Here is a 17,283-nt window from a genome sequence, read left to right as displayed (position 1 = left end):
GAGACAAGGAAGAGCATCATAGCTGCTCTTTCCCAATCCCTAATTTTGGAATTTCAACAGGAGGGATGAAACGTGTGGGAGGCAGCTGTGGGAGATGCCAATCTTGGATGTCTTTGGTGGGTGAAGAATTCCAGGTTCTGGGACGGCGAAATAAAACAACCTGTTAAGTCAAAACAACAAAATCCAGGAAAGAATTGAAGCCTGGGAAGTCAGATTTTATTTGAGCACTTCCCTTGGCTGGGAGTGAAGAGATACCTTGGGCTTTGATTGTGGTGATGAAAACCAGGAAAAGGGGAAAACTGGGGGTTGGCTCTACCAGTCAGGTTCTGCTCTTGAAACATCCTACTCCTTGAGTTTGTGGCTCAAGGTCAGCCAGGACATCTCCAGCAAAGTAAAGGATGGACGCGTCCCCAAATCCCAGATTCCTTCCCCCTGGAGCGCAGCAGGAAGCGGCGCCGGGGTTTTAGCAATTTTGGCTCTTCCCAGCAAAGCTGGGCGGACATTTTTGAACCCCCAATGAAACATCCTCTTGTGTTTTCCCTGGATGGATATCCCTTCCTTACGGCTCCACCAGAGGATGCTGCAGGCTTCGGAAAGAGCTGCCCGGACTGAAGCCCTGCTCATCCCCTTAATCCAGGGGAATCTGACCATGGATATCAACCATGGCACTGCAAAGAGAGCTTCCAAAAGCCTTTTCTTAGGAACCGAGCAAACCTCCAGATCATCCGTGAAACAGAGACAGATCTTTCAGCATGGGCTAAAAATGAAAATTCCAGAGAAAATCCTGATGGAGAGCGCAAGAGCAGTCCTTGCTGCCTGTGTCAGCACTGAGTGCTGCTTAGCCTATTGTCCTGTTCTCCATAAGAAATTTTGGCATGGGATTGTGCTACAAATCAAACATCCCATGGATTCTCCCCCTCATGTTCAGTCTCAAGGAGCCGGAGTTCTGTATATCCTAGCAGAACGCTTCCAAGATCCTGGTGTCACTTGAAAAACACAGGAATTGAGGGGAGTCCATGTGTGTTTTGTCTGAAAAAGAAGATTTTAGAATCCTAAAAACCAGCAAAGTTTAATTCCCACCAAGGTTCTGGTGGGAAAAACCTGAACCAAGGAGGCATAGGAGAAGACCTTTAAGATCACCAAGTCCAACCACCAAATTCCAAGGTTTGTGTTGGAGGGGACCTTAAAGATTATCCAGTCCCACACGCTGCCATGGGACACCTTCCACTATCCCAGGGTGTTCCAACCTGGCCTTAGACATTTCCAGGGATGGAGCAGCTGCAGCTTCTCTGGGAAACCTGTGCCAGGACCTCCGCACCCTCACAGAGAAGGATTTCTTCCCAATATCCCATCTATCCCTGTAGTCTGGCAGTGGGAAGCCATTTCCGCTTATCCCATCATTCCAGGCCCATGGGAATACTCTCTCTCCATGTTTCTTGTAGCTCATTCAGGTCCTGGAATGCCACATTTGGGTCATCCCAAAGCTTCTCCTCTCCAGGTTGAACACTTGGAGTTCTGGAAAACCAACAACTTTTACGGATCAAGGCGATAAATGAATTAAATAAAATATAATTAAATAAAAAATAAATAACAAATTAACTAAAAGCCCTTTTCACCCCTCTTTTTTCCCTGGGGTTCTGGAGCCAACACTTTGGCTGCCAGCTTCATGTCCCTGATGTGGGGACACATCCAGGAGTTCCTGGAAGGGCTCCCACCAAGGTCAAGACCCCAGTTGGGGAGGGTTTCTCCAGAATGAGCTCGGAGCTAGCTCAGCAGCACCCTGGGCATGAAGGAATCCAGGTTTTTGGCTCTGGGCTGTGAATTCCGAACGTTCCCTCTCATTTTTTTCGGGAGCTCATTCCTGTGTTGCAGTGATTGTGATAGTATGTATTCCCACAGCTCCAGGGGAAGAGGGAGTGGGGCTGCTTTGGAATTAATTCCCTGCAATCCTGACCCCACAGTCCTGACAAGTGACGTGTTAGGGCAATGGAAATCCAAATTCTGGGAGTACATCTATGATGTTTTCCTTCTGACACAAAATAAATCCTCAGTACAGCTCATTTACTTGTTTATCACACATTTTTAAGCTCTTGGCACTTTGCAAACTTCTTTTCCTCCTTCTCCCAAATATTTTAACCCCTGCTAGACCATGGGCATCAAATCCAGAAGTTGCCTCTGGAAGTAAAGGATTTTCCATCACATTCCATGGATATTGATGGCCCGATCCACATATTTTTATCTCCTTAACACTCCCAGTCAAGCCCAAACTGAAAATGTCTTAATTGATTTTGAAATAATTGAGTTCTGGTTGAACTTTGAAATAGTTGAATAGTTGAGTCTGGGGCTTATGGAATATCCTAAAGATACCATTTCTTCGTCTGGGATCTGGAAAGCAGGTGGATAATGTTTAGTCTCCAGCTAATGGACAGGATGTTAATTCTTTTCCCGCTTGGAAAGGAGCAGCCTCCTGTTTAATTACAGTTCAATATAAAACAAATATTCCATTAGCAAAAGGAGATGGGGGGGAAAAATCTCTTTATTCTCCCCTCTTCTCCACAGGGTTCCTTCTAACTCAATATTCCGCGATAAAGCTGTACAGAATGCAGAGGATCCCAGGGAGTAAATTCAGATTAGCACCTTGCTGCAAGCCAGAAGAAATCCAGCAAAACAACCCCAAAGTTATTCTAAATGGCAAGGAAAGAGGGAATTCCTGCCAGATTTGCACTCCTGTTGTTCCAAGACTCTGATTAAAAGAGCTGCTGATTTTATGGAGATCATTCCGGACAAATTCCAGCTGATCCCAGCTGTTCACCAGGGAAAATTATAAGTAAAATAAATCTAAATACATCAGATTAAGTGATATTTTTCCAACAGCTGTCTGTGTTTTTCCCTTGTTCCCCAGAAAGCAGCATTCCCTCACAAGATCCCAACTTCTCGTCCTCCTACAGATGCCTCTTGACTTTTAGCTACCAGAATTATCCCAATATTTTTTAATGCAAATATCTGCCTTCCCAGCAATAATATTTTTCCTTCAGTGTTTGTTTTTCCTTAGTGCTGAGCGCTCACCGTGGTTTGCGAATCCAAATTATTTGTGGAAAAAACAGGAATTTCAGTTTATATCTGCGTCCTGAACCTGAGTGTTTTCAGGGAGAGTATTCCTTCCTCCAGGTGTTCCTGCAGTGATGAGAAAATACCCTTTTTTAGTCCTAGTTTGGGTGTAGAATCTTGGCATAGGAATGACTAAACATGGAAGGAGCAGCTGCCTGGAGAAACAAACACCTGGCAAAATATTTTGGGGAATGTCAGGATGAGTCATCCCAGGCCTTGCTGGGGAAGCTCAGCCCCAGCTGCAGCTACGGAGATTGCCTTCAGTCCACAGAATCCCATGGAATTACTGAGGTTGGAAAAGACCTCTGGAATTGCCGAGTCCAACCTGTCACCCAGCCCAGGAGTGCCACGTCCAGGTATTCCTTGGACTCCTCCAGGGGTGGGAATTCCAAACCTTTCTGCGTTGTTCCAATCCTTAATAACCCATTCCATGAAGAAATTCCCATCTGCCTTCATCTCTTAGTTCATCCAGGCCTGTTCCAGGGATGGGAATCCCAAATGTCCCTGGGTAATTCCAATGCTAACATCAAATTCCATAAAGAAATTCCCATCTCCTTCATCTTTAATTCAAGGACACGTCCAGGAGTGAGCCTCCAAACCTTCCTGGACAATTCCCAAGCCTGACAACCCATTCCATCCATGTGCTTTTATCCCATTCCAGAACTGCTCCAGGGATAGGAACTCCAAACTTCCCCGAGCAATTCCAATGCTAACACCTCATTCCATTAAGAATTTTCCATCTGCCTTCAACTTATTCCATCTTTTCTCCTTTCATCTCTCCTGCTTGGAGAAGATCTATGCCAAGATTCATCCCGCAAAGCTGATGGAACAACAGGAACTCATCCCAAGCCAAATGTCCAAGATCATTAAAATCCCAATTAATCCCTTTTGATCCATTGCCATTCGCTCCCAGCATGGTCATTAAGCTTAAAACTGCAGAATGAGGCTTGAATGCCCACGTGGAGCTCAGGGTCATGCCAGCCTTCGGGAAGTGCAGATTAGGGATTTCTGGAGGAGGAGGAGGAGAAGGATTTGCTGAGTTTTCCCACTGCTAATTATCCAGCTTTGTGCTAATCCCTAATAATGATCCCAATAATTATACCAATTAATCTCAGGAATGCTTTTGGAACCATGTCCACCTTCAAATATACAAAAATCCATCTCCAGAAGTGTTCCCAGACCAACCACTCATCTTTAAAAGGAATATTTTCCCAACTAGGTTTTAAAAATTCATATTCCTAGGGAGCAGTGGGGTCGGGAATGGCCAAATAACCTTTGGAAAAGCAGCAAGACCAACTTTGGGTCGGGCCACGAACTCTTTGTTAAAGCATCTGCTTTTACTCCAGGATATTTAATGATTGCCAGGAATTCCAGGGATGGAGGAACGTCAAGGTGGATAAAGGAAAAGTATCCCTTTGGATGAAGCTGGAGTTCCGTCCTCCTCCAATTTTTCCCATTTTTGGATTCATTATCCCCTATAAACCGTGATTGCAGATAAATAGGAAAATGTTGCTGCAAGCATGGAGAAGGCTCCAAGTGCAAAGGAATTTTCTGGGATATCACAGGCAAGGCAAACTCCAGCACCAAAAGGAATGGATCCAACCTCTAGGACCTTCTCCTCAGGGAAAACACATTCCATAGAGAATTATAACAAAAAAAAAAAAAAAAAACAAACCCAAAAAAAAAAACACCACCAAAAAAACCCCTGGGGACTGGACATAATGTGGCACCTAATTCCATTTAAAATTCCTTTATTTTTCCATATGGGAATCACAACAGCATATACTGGGTACCCAGCAACATTCCAAAGGCCAGTGATTTTATGGATCCCTTTTTATGGCTCAGAGAGATCCATGGAGTCAGGAGGTTTTCCAGCAGCTGGAGAGTTGGCTCCAGGTTATCCCAAAAATCTGTTGGGAGCCACCGGGATGGTTGCAGTGGGGTTGCCAAGCCCAGGCTTCCATTGGAAGCTGGAATAACATCCCAAAATATAATGGATGTGTGTTTTTAATGTCTACTTACTCCCAGGCATGTGAGAACTTGGAACCCCATCCTTAGAAAAAATAAAAATAGGAAAACAAGTTGGAGCCTGAATGTGTCGGGGAAAAATGTGGGAGAGACAAGGGAAGGAAGTCAAAAGGAAGGGAAAAAAGATCCAAAATTCCGTAAACGGCATTTTTAGGTCCATGGATCTGGTTCCAAGGATCCATGGTCATCCAGAAGATGCTGTGGATACACATTTCCAACTTCCCAAGAGAACAGGCTGTGGAAAAGTTCAGGAGTGGATCCATGGGACTCCACAAACACTTCCCTCTCTGGAGCAAAATCTGGGGATTCAGGACATGCACCTGGAGCTGGGATAGGAGCAGGGAGCCATTTATAGGCCCAGAATTCCCAACTGCAATGCCAATATCCGAGCTTTCCTGCCTTTTTCCAGAGCGGGGACAAGGTCACTGCAAGCTGAGCCACAAGAATCAGGTGGGAATTTTGTTCCTCTGGAAAACAGGAGTGCATGGGAAGGAAGTAGAAGCTCAGAATTCCAGAATTTCAAGGACAAGGTGCAGGAGCTGCCCCTGGCATGGAGCAGTTAGGAATGGAGCACAGGAGGGTGCCTTGCCACCTCTCCCTTCTTCTTAACATTCCCAATAAAGGCGGAAAGGCCACTTTGGTTATTTTGCTGGGAAGAGAATTCCAAGAGGATCTCCACACCTTGCTCCTTCCACAGGACCTGCTCATTCCGAGCCCGGCAGGTCCACCTGATCCAGGATAACCCTTCTTTGTCCAGGCATTGGAAAACTGAAGTTCACCCCAACTGGATTGCACCGCTTGGGAATTCTTGTGCTGACACGCCCCATCCCAGGGTTTCGCCTCTGGGACACTCATGAATTCATCATCTCACCCCTGAGTAATCCCAAATTCACATCCAGGCGGGAATGACGGTGGATCACGCACACTGTGACTGAGGAGGCGAATCTCTTCTGTGGATCCGTGTTCCCTGGGGTTTTTCCAATCCTTTCAAGCTGTTCCCAGTGAAATGTTGGCACGAGCCAGAGTTTGCTCTGACGGAAAGACGTTGTTCCCTCCAATCCCCTTTTCCCAAGATACTGCTCAAGCCATCCCAGGGCATTCCAAGCAGAGAATGACTGCCAGATCCTGCTGTGTCCAGCAGTAGAAGCTGGAACAGTTCCCTTTGGAAAAGCAGGACGAGGATGTGGAGCTCATGATAAGGAGTCCTGCTCTTGCTAGGATCCCAGTTGGAGCAAGCAGGAAAACCAGGAATGACCCCACCCCACTGTGCTCAGAGAATCCAAGAGCTCCTTACCATAGCAACAGAGCTGGGACCACAACTTGGGATTTTTCCAGCAGCTCTGGGTACATTCCGGGCTGTTCCCACTGGGGGTTTGGGCTCCCCAATTTGGCACCTCCAGAGGAGGACAAAATGAAGCGGGAAGTACAATCCCTAAAATCCACAGAACTGGGAAGAAAGAACAAGTAGCTGCTATTCCCAGGAAACAGCTGGAATACCTGGAGAGCAATTCCAGGGGGAGAAATGGATCACGCCAAAAGAAACTACTCACTCCTCATCCCTGGAGCTGTGGCTGTTTGATCCTGATTGGATTACCCCGGGATAGGGTGGATTCTCCACCTTTAGGGAATGGCTTTTGAAATCCAGGTGGGAGTGTTTCAACATCAGCATTCCCACTCAGAGCCAGAACAGACAGGGAAATTTATAGTCTGAATTCCATAGGAGATCAGTCTGGAATGCTATGGATTTGGAAATAAAGATTGGGAAATCAGTCAGGGAAAAGCTCCAAGGAAAGGCGGTGCCAGCAACTGCACATTCCTAAAATCATCAGCTGAGTCAGGGGATGCCACTTTTCCATCTCTTCCTGTTAAAAATCCTGGAGATGGTGCCTGGTTCCAATTCTGCCAAGGCGTAGTTCAAAGGGGACAATCCTGGTTAGCTGCTGGGAATTCCCATATCCAGGGTAACACAGTGGGAAGAGGAGCCATGGATGCTGTGGCAATGCTGGCAATAAACCAACCAATCCCATTTAATTGGGATCAAATCCATCCCATCTCTTTTCCCTCTGTTTCTCTGCAGGATGAGAATGACAGTCCTGTTATTTTCCAAGTTGCCCCACTTCCAGTTCCTGGTTCCCACTTCCCTAGGAATAATATTGGCTTTATCCAGCTTTGGCTGCCCTGTTGGGGTATCCCAATAGCTGCCTGATAGGGCTTTTCCAGCTTTTCCAGGGAATTTTGGGTAAATCACACCAAACCTGGGGTGTTCAATCAGGAAATGAATCAGCTCCAGCAGGATGAATTAATGGGAAGCCTTGGCACAGCACATTCCTTGGGAAAAAGAGGAATTGGACCCTCCAGAGCTGAAAGTATCCAGCTTGGATTTCAGTTGGAGCCCTCAAAAAATCCCAGGAGGATTTGGGAATCATCTCAGCCTTTAGGAACAGGCTTCTGGGTTTTTGCTATGGATTTTTCCTTCAATTTTGCACATCCAGGGTCTCATTCCCTGCAAAACCATGGAGGAGGGAATGTTTGCCCAGTGAGGTCAGTGAAAATCTGCCTCCAGCTGGGATCAGACATGCAGGTGGCTGGGAGGGACAAGAATCCAAGGATTTTATCCCTCTGGAAATATCAGTTCTGTTGGGAGCATCCCTAGTTCCTCCCCACCTTTCTCCTGCCGCTCCTTTCAGGATAACAATGGCAGGATCCAGATGCTTATCCACGGGGCTCTTCCCATTTCCACCCTGACCTTCACCAAATTCCATAGGGAGGTCCGGTAAAAGCCACAGATAACCCGGCAAGCTGGGCTGGCTCCCAGGAAAGGTAAAACCGTTGGAATTACAGCAGGGCAGGGAGCACCAGGAACATGATCCCTGATTCCTTTCCAACATGGGAATGTGGTCATAATTAACCACTGAAATCCCATCTCAGGAGCTGGAGAATGTTTTTTTGTGGTGGTTTCCATTTTCCCAGCACTGCACCAAAGCCCCAGTATTCCCTCTGTTCCATCCATTCCTTTTCCATAGGCAAATCCAGCACTGTATGCTCACAGCCATGGCATGGAGGAGGATCCTACAGAAACACTAATAAATAGTGGCAGAAAAGAGGGAAAATTCCTTTTAAACCTCTAAGGAAGCATTTTCTTCCCTGTTTTCAGGGTGAAAAAAACCCTTGGAACTGGGTGTGGAATCAAGGGAAGATTTTTCCTCCGGCTGTAATTCCCTGCCCAACAGCCCAGGGTATTTTCACTTTGTATTTCCTTTTTTTCCTTGCTGAGGCAGGGAAATTCTAGCTGAAGCAGTCCCAGCTCTGGCATATCCCTTGGCAGTACCACCCACCTCCTATGGAACTGCGATAAGGAGGGAAAAGAGCAGCCTTGGGACATGTTCTCCAGCCAGAAAACTCTGCCCAGACTTCCCAGCCCTTATCTTTATTGCCCACATTCCTAACAATCCCAAGTTTTATTTACAGAGCTCTCATCCCCAAGGTTATGAGAAGCTCTGGTGCATCCATGGGCTGGATCCAAGGTGAGGATTGACAGCGGTGCAATTCCAGCAAAACTCATAGGATTGATCCTCCCTGCCCTGAAGGCAGACAGGGAAGCAGAGCTTGGAGCCTCTGGAAAAGTGCTGATGTTTTCCTGCCTTGCTGGGACCCTCCCAGCAGGAAATCGGGCATTGTACTGGGAGTGCGGAGTTTTCCGGAGAAATTCTGCCAGGATCCGTGCCCTGCTCCGCCGTGGGCTGAGAGCTCTTGCCTTGACCATGGAGTGCCGCCCTGGTTTCCCAAAGAAGCTCCAAGAAAACCTTGGGATGGGGTTTAGAACCCAGCTTAAGGCAGGAATTTGATCCCTAAATTCTGTTTATCGAGCCTCCGTTATAATGGAGTGAATCCAAAGGGAGCTGTAGGTCCTGCCCCAGTGGTGGTGACCTCTGGCCAGAATCCAGTCTGTAATTCTGGGATTCTGAGATTCTGGGAAGTTTTGAGGACATTTCTCTGGGCCACTAAGCCCCATCCCAACACCAGAGGGATTTGGAACACATTTGGGATTGAATCCCAGCCACTTCCCAATTTCCCAGCTCACTCTCAGCTTGGTGACTCTAAATATCCTGGGGTCAGGAGCAGGGATTGATTCCCACATAAATCACAAGCACAGAGCCAAGGCCATCCCATTCTAGGAAAACCTGAAATCCTGGCTGTGCTGCAAAAAGAGCAGGATTTGCTTCTTCCCAGAGCCCAAGCAAGGAATTAAAACCTTGCTTGACTTTTCCCAGGAATTGCTGAGCTTGTTTTGTTTGCTCCCTTCCTAATTCCCTAACAGTTGGTTTGACCAGTCTCCAGCATTTGGGATCCCATTTTTCCAAGCCCTCCATCAGTTTTCCAGTGGAGTTGGTAGGAGATTATTCCTCAATCCCATTAAAAAGCTCCGGATCCCCTCAGCAGCCCCCGGATGCAGAGCCAGCAGCTCCTGCCTTCCTCCCATTGAATTCCCAAGCAGCCCCATTTCCTTGGATAAATAGGAGGGGGAAGAGGGAAAAGAGTTAAACTGGACAAAACCAAAGGGAAGAAAACTTGGAGCAACAAGGAAAAGGAAAAGCAGCTTGGAATTGCTCTGAAAATCCCACCAGGCTTTGCTCATGACTGGGAATCTTTTCCATGAAAAAATGGAATTTTGGTGTTTTTCCCAATCCAAACCATGGAATTGGTGCACCAACAGCTGGGAATAGCAGAGGGCTTTTCTTGTCTCCTGTTTGCAATGGATTTTCAATCCATCTGTTCCACACAAACTGTGGGAACTGAGGTCAAACCTGCCTGGGCTTGAACAGGGTAAAATGGGAATTCTTTGGGAATTCTGTCATTCCAGCAACTTCCAGAAGGAGGTGGGATACTTCTGATCCTGCCACAGGGATTCTGCCACGGGAATTCCAAGCTCACACATCACGGTGGGCTCTGAGGCTCAGCTTTGGATACAGAACAGGGATCCCAGCTTGGGATTTAGGGAAGCACCTTGTAGGATTTGGGTTAAAACCACTCAAATTCCTTGTTTCTGGATTCTCCCAAAGATCTGGAAGGGAAGGAGCCAGCCTGGGATAGCAGCTGTCCCAGGAGCCACCTGAGTCCCATGCCAGTTTTTCATCCAAAATTCCAACTTTGGAATGTGCCAACAGCATTTTTTAGCTTTAGTTGCTTGGGGCTCCGAGGGCAGGGATGGGGCAGTTTTCCAAGGATTTAGCCACATCCAAAGAGGTTGTGGAAACTTGGGATCTTCAAGGCAAAACTCAAAGTATTAGCAATTCTAGGGGAATATTTCCTTCTTTTGGTCCAGGTGGGAACAGGAATTTTATTCCCACTTAAATACCATTAAACTGAACACACAGGGAGATGGAAAAGAAGGATCCTGGGATTTTTAGGGATTTGGGAAGTGGATCAGAGCTGGACCTGGCTCTGCAGGGCAGGGAATGCCCAGGAATTCCTGGCACTGGGATCTGCATCATCCCACATCCCAAGTGGGAAAACAGCAGCATCCAAAGCCTGACTCCCATGGGATGGGAACTAAAAACAGGGAATGGTTATTCCAATCCATGTTCTGAACTTGGAATGCAAATTCTGAAGTGGAAACAGATCTTTCCTGGATCCAGGATGTTGGGAATGAAGCCTGACCCAGTTTTTCCTACTGTAAGTGGGACTTCCAGCAGAACCCTGGGCCTTGGATAACAAATCCACCAAAAAGTGGGAATGGGCTCCCACTTGTCTTTGTCTCCTTTTGGCTTTGTGTTTATATTTGGATGCGGGATGAGGTTTCTATGGAATAATTTTCCCTAGGGGTAGTTCCCTGGTCATCCTGGGTTCAGCTGGATTTGATGGGAATAAAGTTCCAGCAGCACTTCCCAGCTGGCACCCCACACATCCTGAGCTCCCTGGCAAAACCTGGAGCAGCTCCTTGAAAAAAGATGGATACATGAGCAAATCCCACTTCCCTGCCTGTGCAATTGCTCCCAATCCGAAGCATCTCATTCCCTGTGGAAGCACATCCCAAAAGTAATGTAATCCCAGAAATTCCTTCTATGTTTTCAAAGGAATGGGGGAAAGGGGGAAATATATGGAACTGAGAATCCCACACTATTCCTGGTTAGAAAAGATACCCAGAGTCAGCATCCAATGGGGAAACAAAGTGAGCTGGGATAATCTTTCAATCAAAAAATAAAATTCCAGTGGGAATATGCCAATTTTTTCACCTCCCAGCCATAAACTCTATCTGCAGAAAGGTAAACAGATGATTTTTCCCTCAGGATTCCCCTCCTATCCCTGGAATCATGAGTGCTACCCCACTCCCGGGGCAAATCCAAGGCCCCCCTGGAGTCTCTTCCTCTTCCTGCTCCTCTCCAAGGAGGAAGATTTGCAGGATAGAAGGAAAAACCTGGAAAAGAGCCCAGTGTAGGAAGTAGAAATGGTGACGCTGCTGCAGGAGCAATCTGGGCTTTGCCGGGATCAGCTCCTGCCAGGAATGACCTTGACGTTTTCATGTGCTTCAAGCCATTTTCCTGTCAATTTTTTTTAATTTTTTTTATTATTATTTTTTTTAGGAATATTTGAACTTTTGCTTCCTCTCCCTTCTGAATTTTTGGAATCTCTGCTTGGATGGGAGGAGGGGCTGGAGTGGCCACATCCCGACACAGGGGGCTCTGGATTTCCCAGTGGGTGTCAATATTTATAATTCCCTGGTTTTTATGGAATTTGTTCTGCGACATGATCCAGCAAAGGGATCCCACATTCCAAATGAGATTATCTGGGGGGAGAAGATTCTGGAAAGATCAGGATCAGGAGAACAATAATCCCAGGCTGGACTAGGTTGGGAATGATTTCAAAGCCCATCTCATTCCAATCCCTTTGGAAAACAAGGAATTAACTATCCTGCTTCCACTGCAGGTTGGATTTCCCCCTCTTTGGAGCCACATCCCTGTTTTTTGGGGATGTCTTCACTTTTATTCCCCTCTCCGAGCCCATCCCACGCCGTTGCCATGATCCCGGGAAAGCTGGGCAGGGTCTGGAGGAGCCGCTCATCCGTTTGGAGAATCCCACCCTGCTTTTCCTTCCAGTTGTTGCCGCCCTGCCGGGGCAACACCCGGCGCTTCCTGAGCCTCGGATGTGTTTCCAACCCTGCCTTTTCCTTCACATTCCAGAGCCATCTCCTTCCCGGGATTTAGCACATCAGCGGGAGAAGCGATTCGGTGCAGCTGGGCTGGGGCAGCGTTAAAAAAGCGGGAGGAAAATGGGAAAACAGGGAACAATCCATCTGGGGGTGTTGGAAACTATGGGATTGTGCCAGGGCTGAGTCATTCCCGGCCCTCCCAGCCCCTCCGGCCGGGAACGACATTTAGGAATGGCACCAAATCCCGATTAGCTCAGCGCAAGGTGGAGCTGGAGCAGCCGGAGCGAGCCCAGATCCCGCTTTAACCCCATCCTTGGTTTTTGCTGCTTGCGGGAATTTGGGAAGGACTGGAAATCTGGATTGTGCTACAGATATGGGAATTCCAACAGGAGGGGGAAGGAAAACAGGCAGGGAATTCTGTGGGATGAGCAAACAAGCCTCCGAAGTGGGGAATAAGAGAGCTCTTATCTTTAATAAGAGAGCCCAGAGCTTCCCTGACTCTGCTCCAGGAAAAAAAAAAAAAAAAAAAAAAAATTATGGATACACCTTCTTTGATTGATGCGTGGGATGTCCTAAACATCACAAAGAAAAATGGGATTACCCAAATCCTCCATCCCAGATCCCAGTATCTTTTCCAGACCTGCCTGTCCCCATTTCTGGGATCACAAGGCTGGGTCTTAAACTGCTTCCTTTGTGATTCTGCCTCTGACACCACATGGTGAATACGGGGATCACTTTGGATACCCTGATCCTGATTTTAGGTGGAAATTGGGAATTCTGTTCCCCACAGCTCTTGTGGGCAGGGAAAACTTGTTTTCAATGGGAAAAAAAATGTGTGAGACTGAGAGGAAAAAAGAAGGAATCAACTCCTCGTGGATTCCCTGGAATGCTTCCTTCCCGTGGTTATTCCATGTTTATTCAGGCAGCATCTGCCTCTGGATACACTCCCATTTAGTTTTAGTTCTAGTTTTATTTATTCCTTAATTATTCCACCTGGAAAACTGATCCTGCCACCAAACAGGAGGAGCTAAAATTCTGAATGCCGAGCAGAAAATCCCAATTTATGCAAAAAAAAGCTCTCAAGTATCCTAAAGATGTTCCCTCTTGCCTCCAGCTTCCTCCAAGGAACAGATACACAAATCCCAGTAAAAACCACACAGGAATTACCCATCCTTAGTGAATTCTCCACTTTCTTTGTATTTTGGGGCAGAAATTTTCTAAATTTTCATTTCCTTAGGCAATCCCTGCTTGGGGAGGTGAGTTGGAATTCTCTCAGGAACAGAAGGAACTGCCAAATTTCCTGATGGCTCATCCTGGATGACCTGGAAGTTTGGGAATAAGAGGGAATTTTGCAGAGCTGCAGCATCTCCCCCATTCCATCTGCTCTGGACTCCAAATCCCAGTGCAGCCCTTCTGGGTGGGTTGGATTGTTTGGAGAAATCCCAGAGTTTATTTGTGTGTGTGCTCTCCAGGTATCCTGGTGACATTCCAACATTAATATCCCCAAATCTCCTGCTGGAATGAAAAGCAGAGAATTTAAGTTGGGAATTGATCTCTATCTTCCCCTTCACCTTCCCCCCTTCTATTCCAGAGCTCCTTCAGAAATATTCCTTGGAGAATATCCCGGTGGGAGGAGGGATCCGTCCCCATGGAAGCCTTGAACTGAATTCCTGTTTTTTTCCTAAACTGGCTCCATCTGGAGGAGAGGTTGTTCTCGCCCCACATTCCCACCCTGGACCACCCAGGACAGTCCAGTCAGCAACTCTAGAGCTCTGAACACATGAAAAATTCAAGAATGATGAAAAATTCTTCAGATGACGAAGGAAGAGGGAAAACATCCCTTGGAGTGAGGATTTTCCCTAGGATGATTGTCCTGTTCCCACTGGGATCTGAGGAGCTTTTCCTTCCTGGATGGAAGGCTTTCAGGGGCATGGGTCCCACTTTTCCAGCTGCTCTCCAGCATAATATTCTAGCTGTGCTCCAGTCATTCCACTTCCAGGACGAAAGAGTTTGGGAACAGTGGCTCACTTCTATCCCAAAGACATTTCAAAGCATGGATCTGCTGGGGGCCAGTGGGATTTCTCCTCCCTGAAATCACATCGACAACTTCCAGATGGAAACAGAAATGGAATTCCTGGTTTTAAACACAAAGTGGGTTGGAAAAATGGGACAAAACTCAGGGATCATGTCCTGACTTGGCATCCAGCAAATTCCTTGGAGCTGCTCAAAACACCTGGCAGAGACCCCACAGAGCTCCTGGAATTTTGTCTGGGATTTTATCTGGAGAGATACAGAATTCCTGGATTTGCTCTGGGTTGTTTTTTCGAACATCCCTCCTCCTCCAGCTTTAGCCTGGAAATTGCTCCAAAGTTGGAAAAATGTGGACAGGATAAAGGGAGGGAAGGATAAAAAATGCCAGTGTGGAATCTGGACTCAAGGAACCAATTCCCTGCTTCCATGAAAAGGAGGGAGATGCCTGGAAGGAAAGGGATATTTGGGATGGGAACTTCTCCTTCCTTTCTTAATTTCCATCTAGGTAGGCATTTAGCCACCCCATGAAGAAAATCATGGAATGGTTTCAGTTGGAAGGGATATTAGTTCCTCATCTCATTCCATGAGCAGGAACACCTCCCACTATCCCAGGGTATTCCAAGCTGGCCTTGGAACACTTCCAGGGATGGAGCAGCCACAGCTTCTCTGGGAATCTGTGCCAGGGCCTTCCCATGCTCCCAGGGAAGGATTTCTTCCCAATATTCCATCTAACCTGCTCTCTGGTAGTGGGAAGCCATTTCCCTTCTCCTGTCACTCCATCCCTTGGGAGTAATCTCTCCCTCTTCTCCTCCTTGGCTCCTTCAGCTCCTGGAATGCCAGAATTGGATCATTCTGAAGCTCCTCTTTGCCAGGGTGAGTAATTCCAATTCTCTCAGTTTTTCCTCCTGGCAGAGATGCTCCATCCCTCTGATTATCCTGGTGCCTCCTCTGGATTTGCTCTACATCCTTCCTGTGCTGAGAGCCAAACCTAGATGCAGAATTCCAGGTGGGACCTCCCCAGAGCAGAGGAGAAGGGATGTGAAAACCTAAACAAAGCAATTTCTTTTCCTGGCACTTGGAATTCTCTTCCCATTAAATCCCTGCTAATTCCTGCTCCTCTACATTGCCCAAATTCCCAAAATTTAATGTAACAGAAGCTCCCCCATTCCGAGAGCCTTGCCAGAGCTTCCCAGCCCCGGCTCTGTGTCCGTGTGATGTCTCCAGAGGGAGCCGAGTTCCTCCAATTCTTTTCCCTGCACAGGTGTCCCCCTCTCTGGCTCCATTGTCCCTCATCCCAGTCCCGGGATTTGTCACCACTGACGTCACACATTCCACGCCCTTTTCCTTCTTTAACCTCTGAGTGACATTTTAAAACTAATTCCTTCATTTTCAGCAATTCCTGATTTTTAAATTGGTTTTAATTAATCATATTGGATATTCCCTTCAGTGAGAATTCTGCTCTCCAGGAGATCATTGGGGTTGGATTCTTATGGCAAATGGGGGGTTATGGATATGTTCAGCCAAAGGAGATTAGGAAAGAGAATTCTTTTAAAGTTTAGAGCAGGGACTTGGATTTTCAATGGGAACATCCAAGAAAAATTAAGGATTGTGGAAAATTCAATAAAAATCAAAGCGGCACCTAAAATTCTCCAAAATATTTTCACATAACTTTGGAACATGGAGATCTTCCTAAAAGTGATGGGAAGGAACTTTCCTATCCATTAAACTGTTGGAATGAAGGATAAACTTTTTTTTTTTTTTTTTAAGCCACTGGAAAAGGTTTTTAGCTTTATTTTTGCAAATATTCCACGAATATTCTGTGGTTTTGAACAAGAAGTTCTCCCCTGGGACAGGATTTGTGATTGGACATCCTACACATCCTAAGAAAGAACATTCTCCCCAATTCCTTGATCATCCTGGAATGACTATTCATATTTAAATTATATATAAATATTTTGAGATTTTCCCCAGTTTGGGAATATCCAGAGACGCTCTAGTTTAAAATTCACAGATTTTGTCCAGGAAAACTTGTTTGCATGGAAATCCAGTTTTGCATGAAAAAGGCCAGGTTGGGATGTGGGAAGAAGTTATTGGCTGGAAAATTGTGGGATCAGCTGGGTTGACAAACCGTGATCTGGTTTTTTTTCCAACAGCGGAGCCATGTCCTGGGCTGGCAGCAGGGAACTGCTTCTGTGCTGAGCTCTCTCATTCCAAGTCAAAAAAAATTTCCCCATTCCTGGAATCCTGGATAAATCCAGTTAGAAACAGCATGCAGGTGGGGTTTCTCCCTCCCAGTTTTTGGGAAGTTGTTTTCCCACAATGCTTTGGTTTGGGAGCGTTGGCTGTGTTTCCCTGAACCTTTGCTCGGATAGGAGATTCCGGAAGATATCACAGCAGTCAGGGCTTTCCCAGGAATGCTGTGCATGAGCAGGTCTGGGAATAATCCACAGTTTTAATTGGGATTTTTGGCAACTTTTTTATTTAGGAGGGAAGTGAAGGAGCAGATTCCTGGTTTTAATTTCTCTGTTGGATCACAGCCATTCCCTCAGGAATTCCAAATCCAGCTAACCCAAGAAATCCTGGAATGGGCTGTTCCATGGCTGTTCCAAGCAGGAAAAGACTCCCCAGGCTACCAGCGTTAAATCCTGAATCTGCTGCTGCCAGAGTGACACTTCAGGAGAAATCCCAGGAATGCAAGGAGGGAACTGGGATCAGCCCAGTTGTTACCACGGAGCATCTTGGCATCAAAGTCTGGAACAGCCTGTTCCAGTGGAATTGTCCCTGCTGTGCTCATGGATGAGCTTTTCCAGCCCAAACCTAGAATTCAGTGAGGAATCCGCATCCATGGAATGCCAGGACAGTGCTGCTTGGGATGGCACCAGAGCCTGGCCAAGCTTGGCTCCATCCCGGTATTCCCAGGACCTTCCCACGACCCAGCTCCTATTTCAGGGCTCGTCTATCTATTTAAA

Source organism: Taeniopygia guttata, chromosome 3, assembly GCF_048771995.1.
Source record: "Taeniopygia guttata chromosome 3, bTaeGut7.mat, whole genome shotgun sequence".
NCBI lineage: Eukaryota > Metazoa > Chordata > Aves > Passeriformes > Estrildidae > Taeniopygia > Taeniopygia guttata.
The sequence above is the reverse complement of the archived record's forward strand: the minus strand, read 5'-3'. Positions refer to the sequence as shown.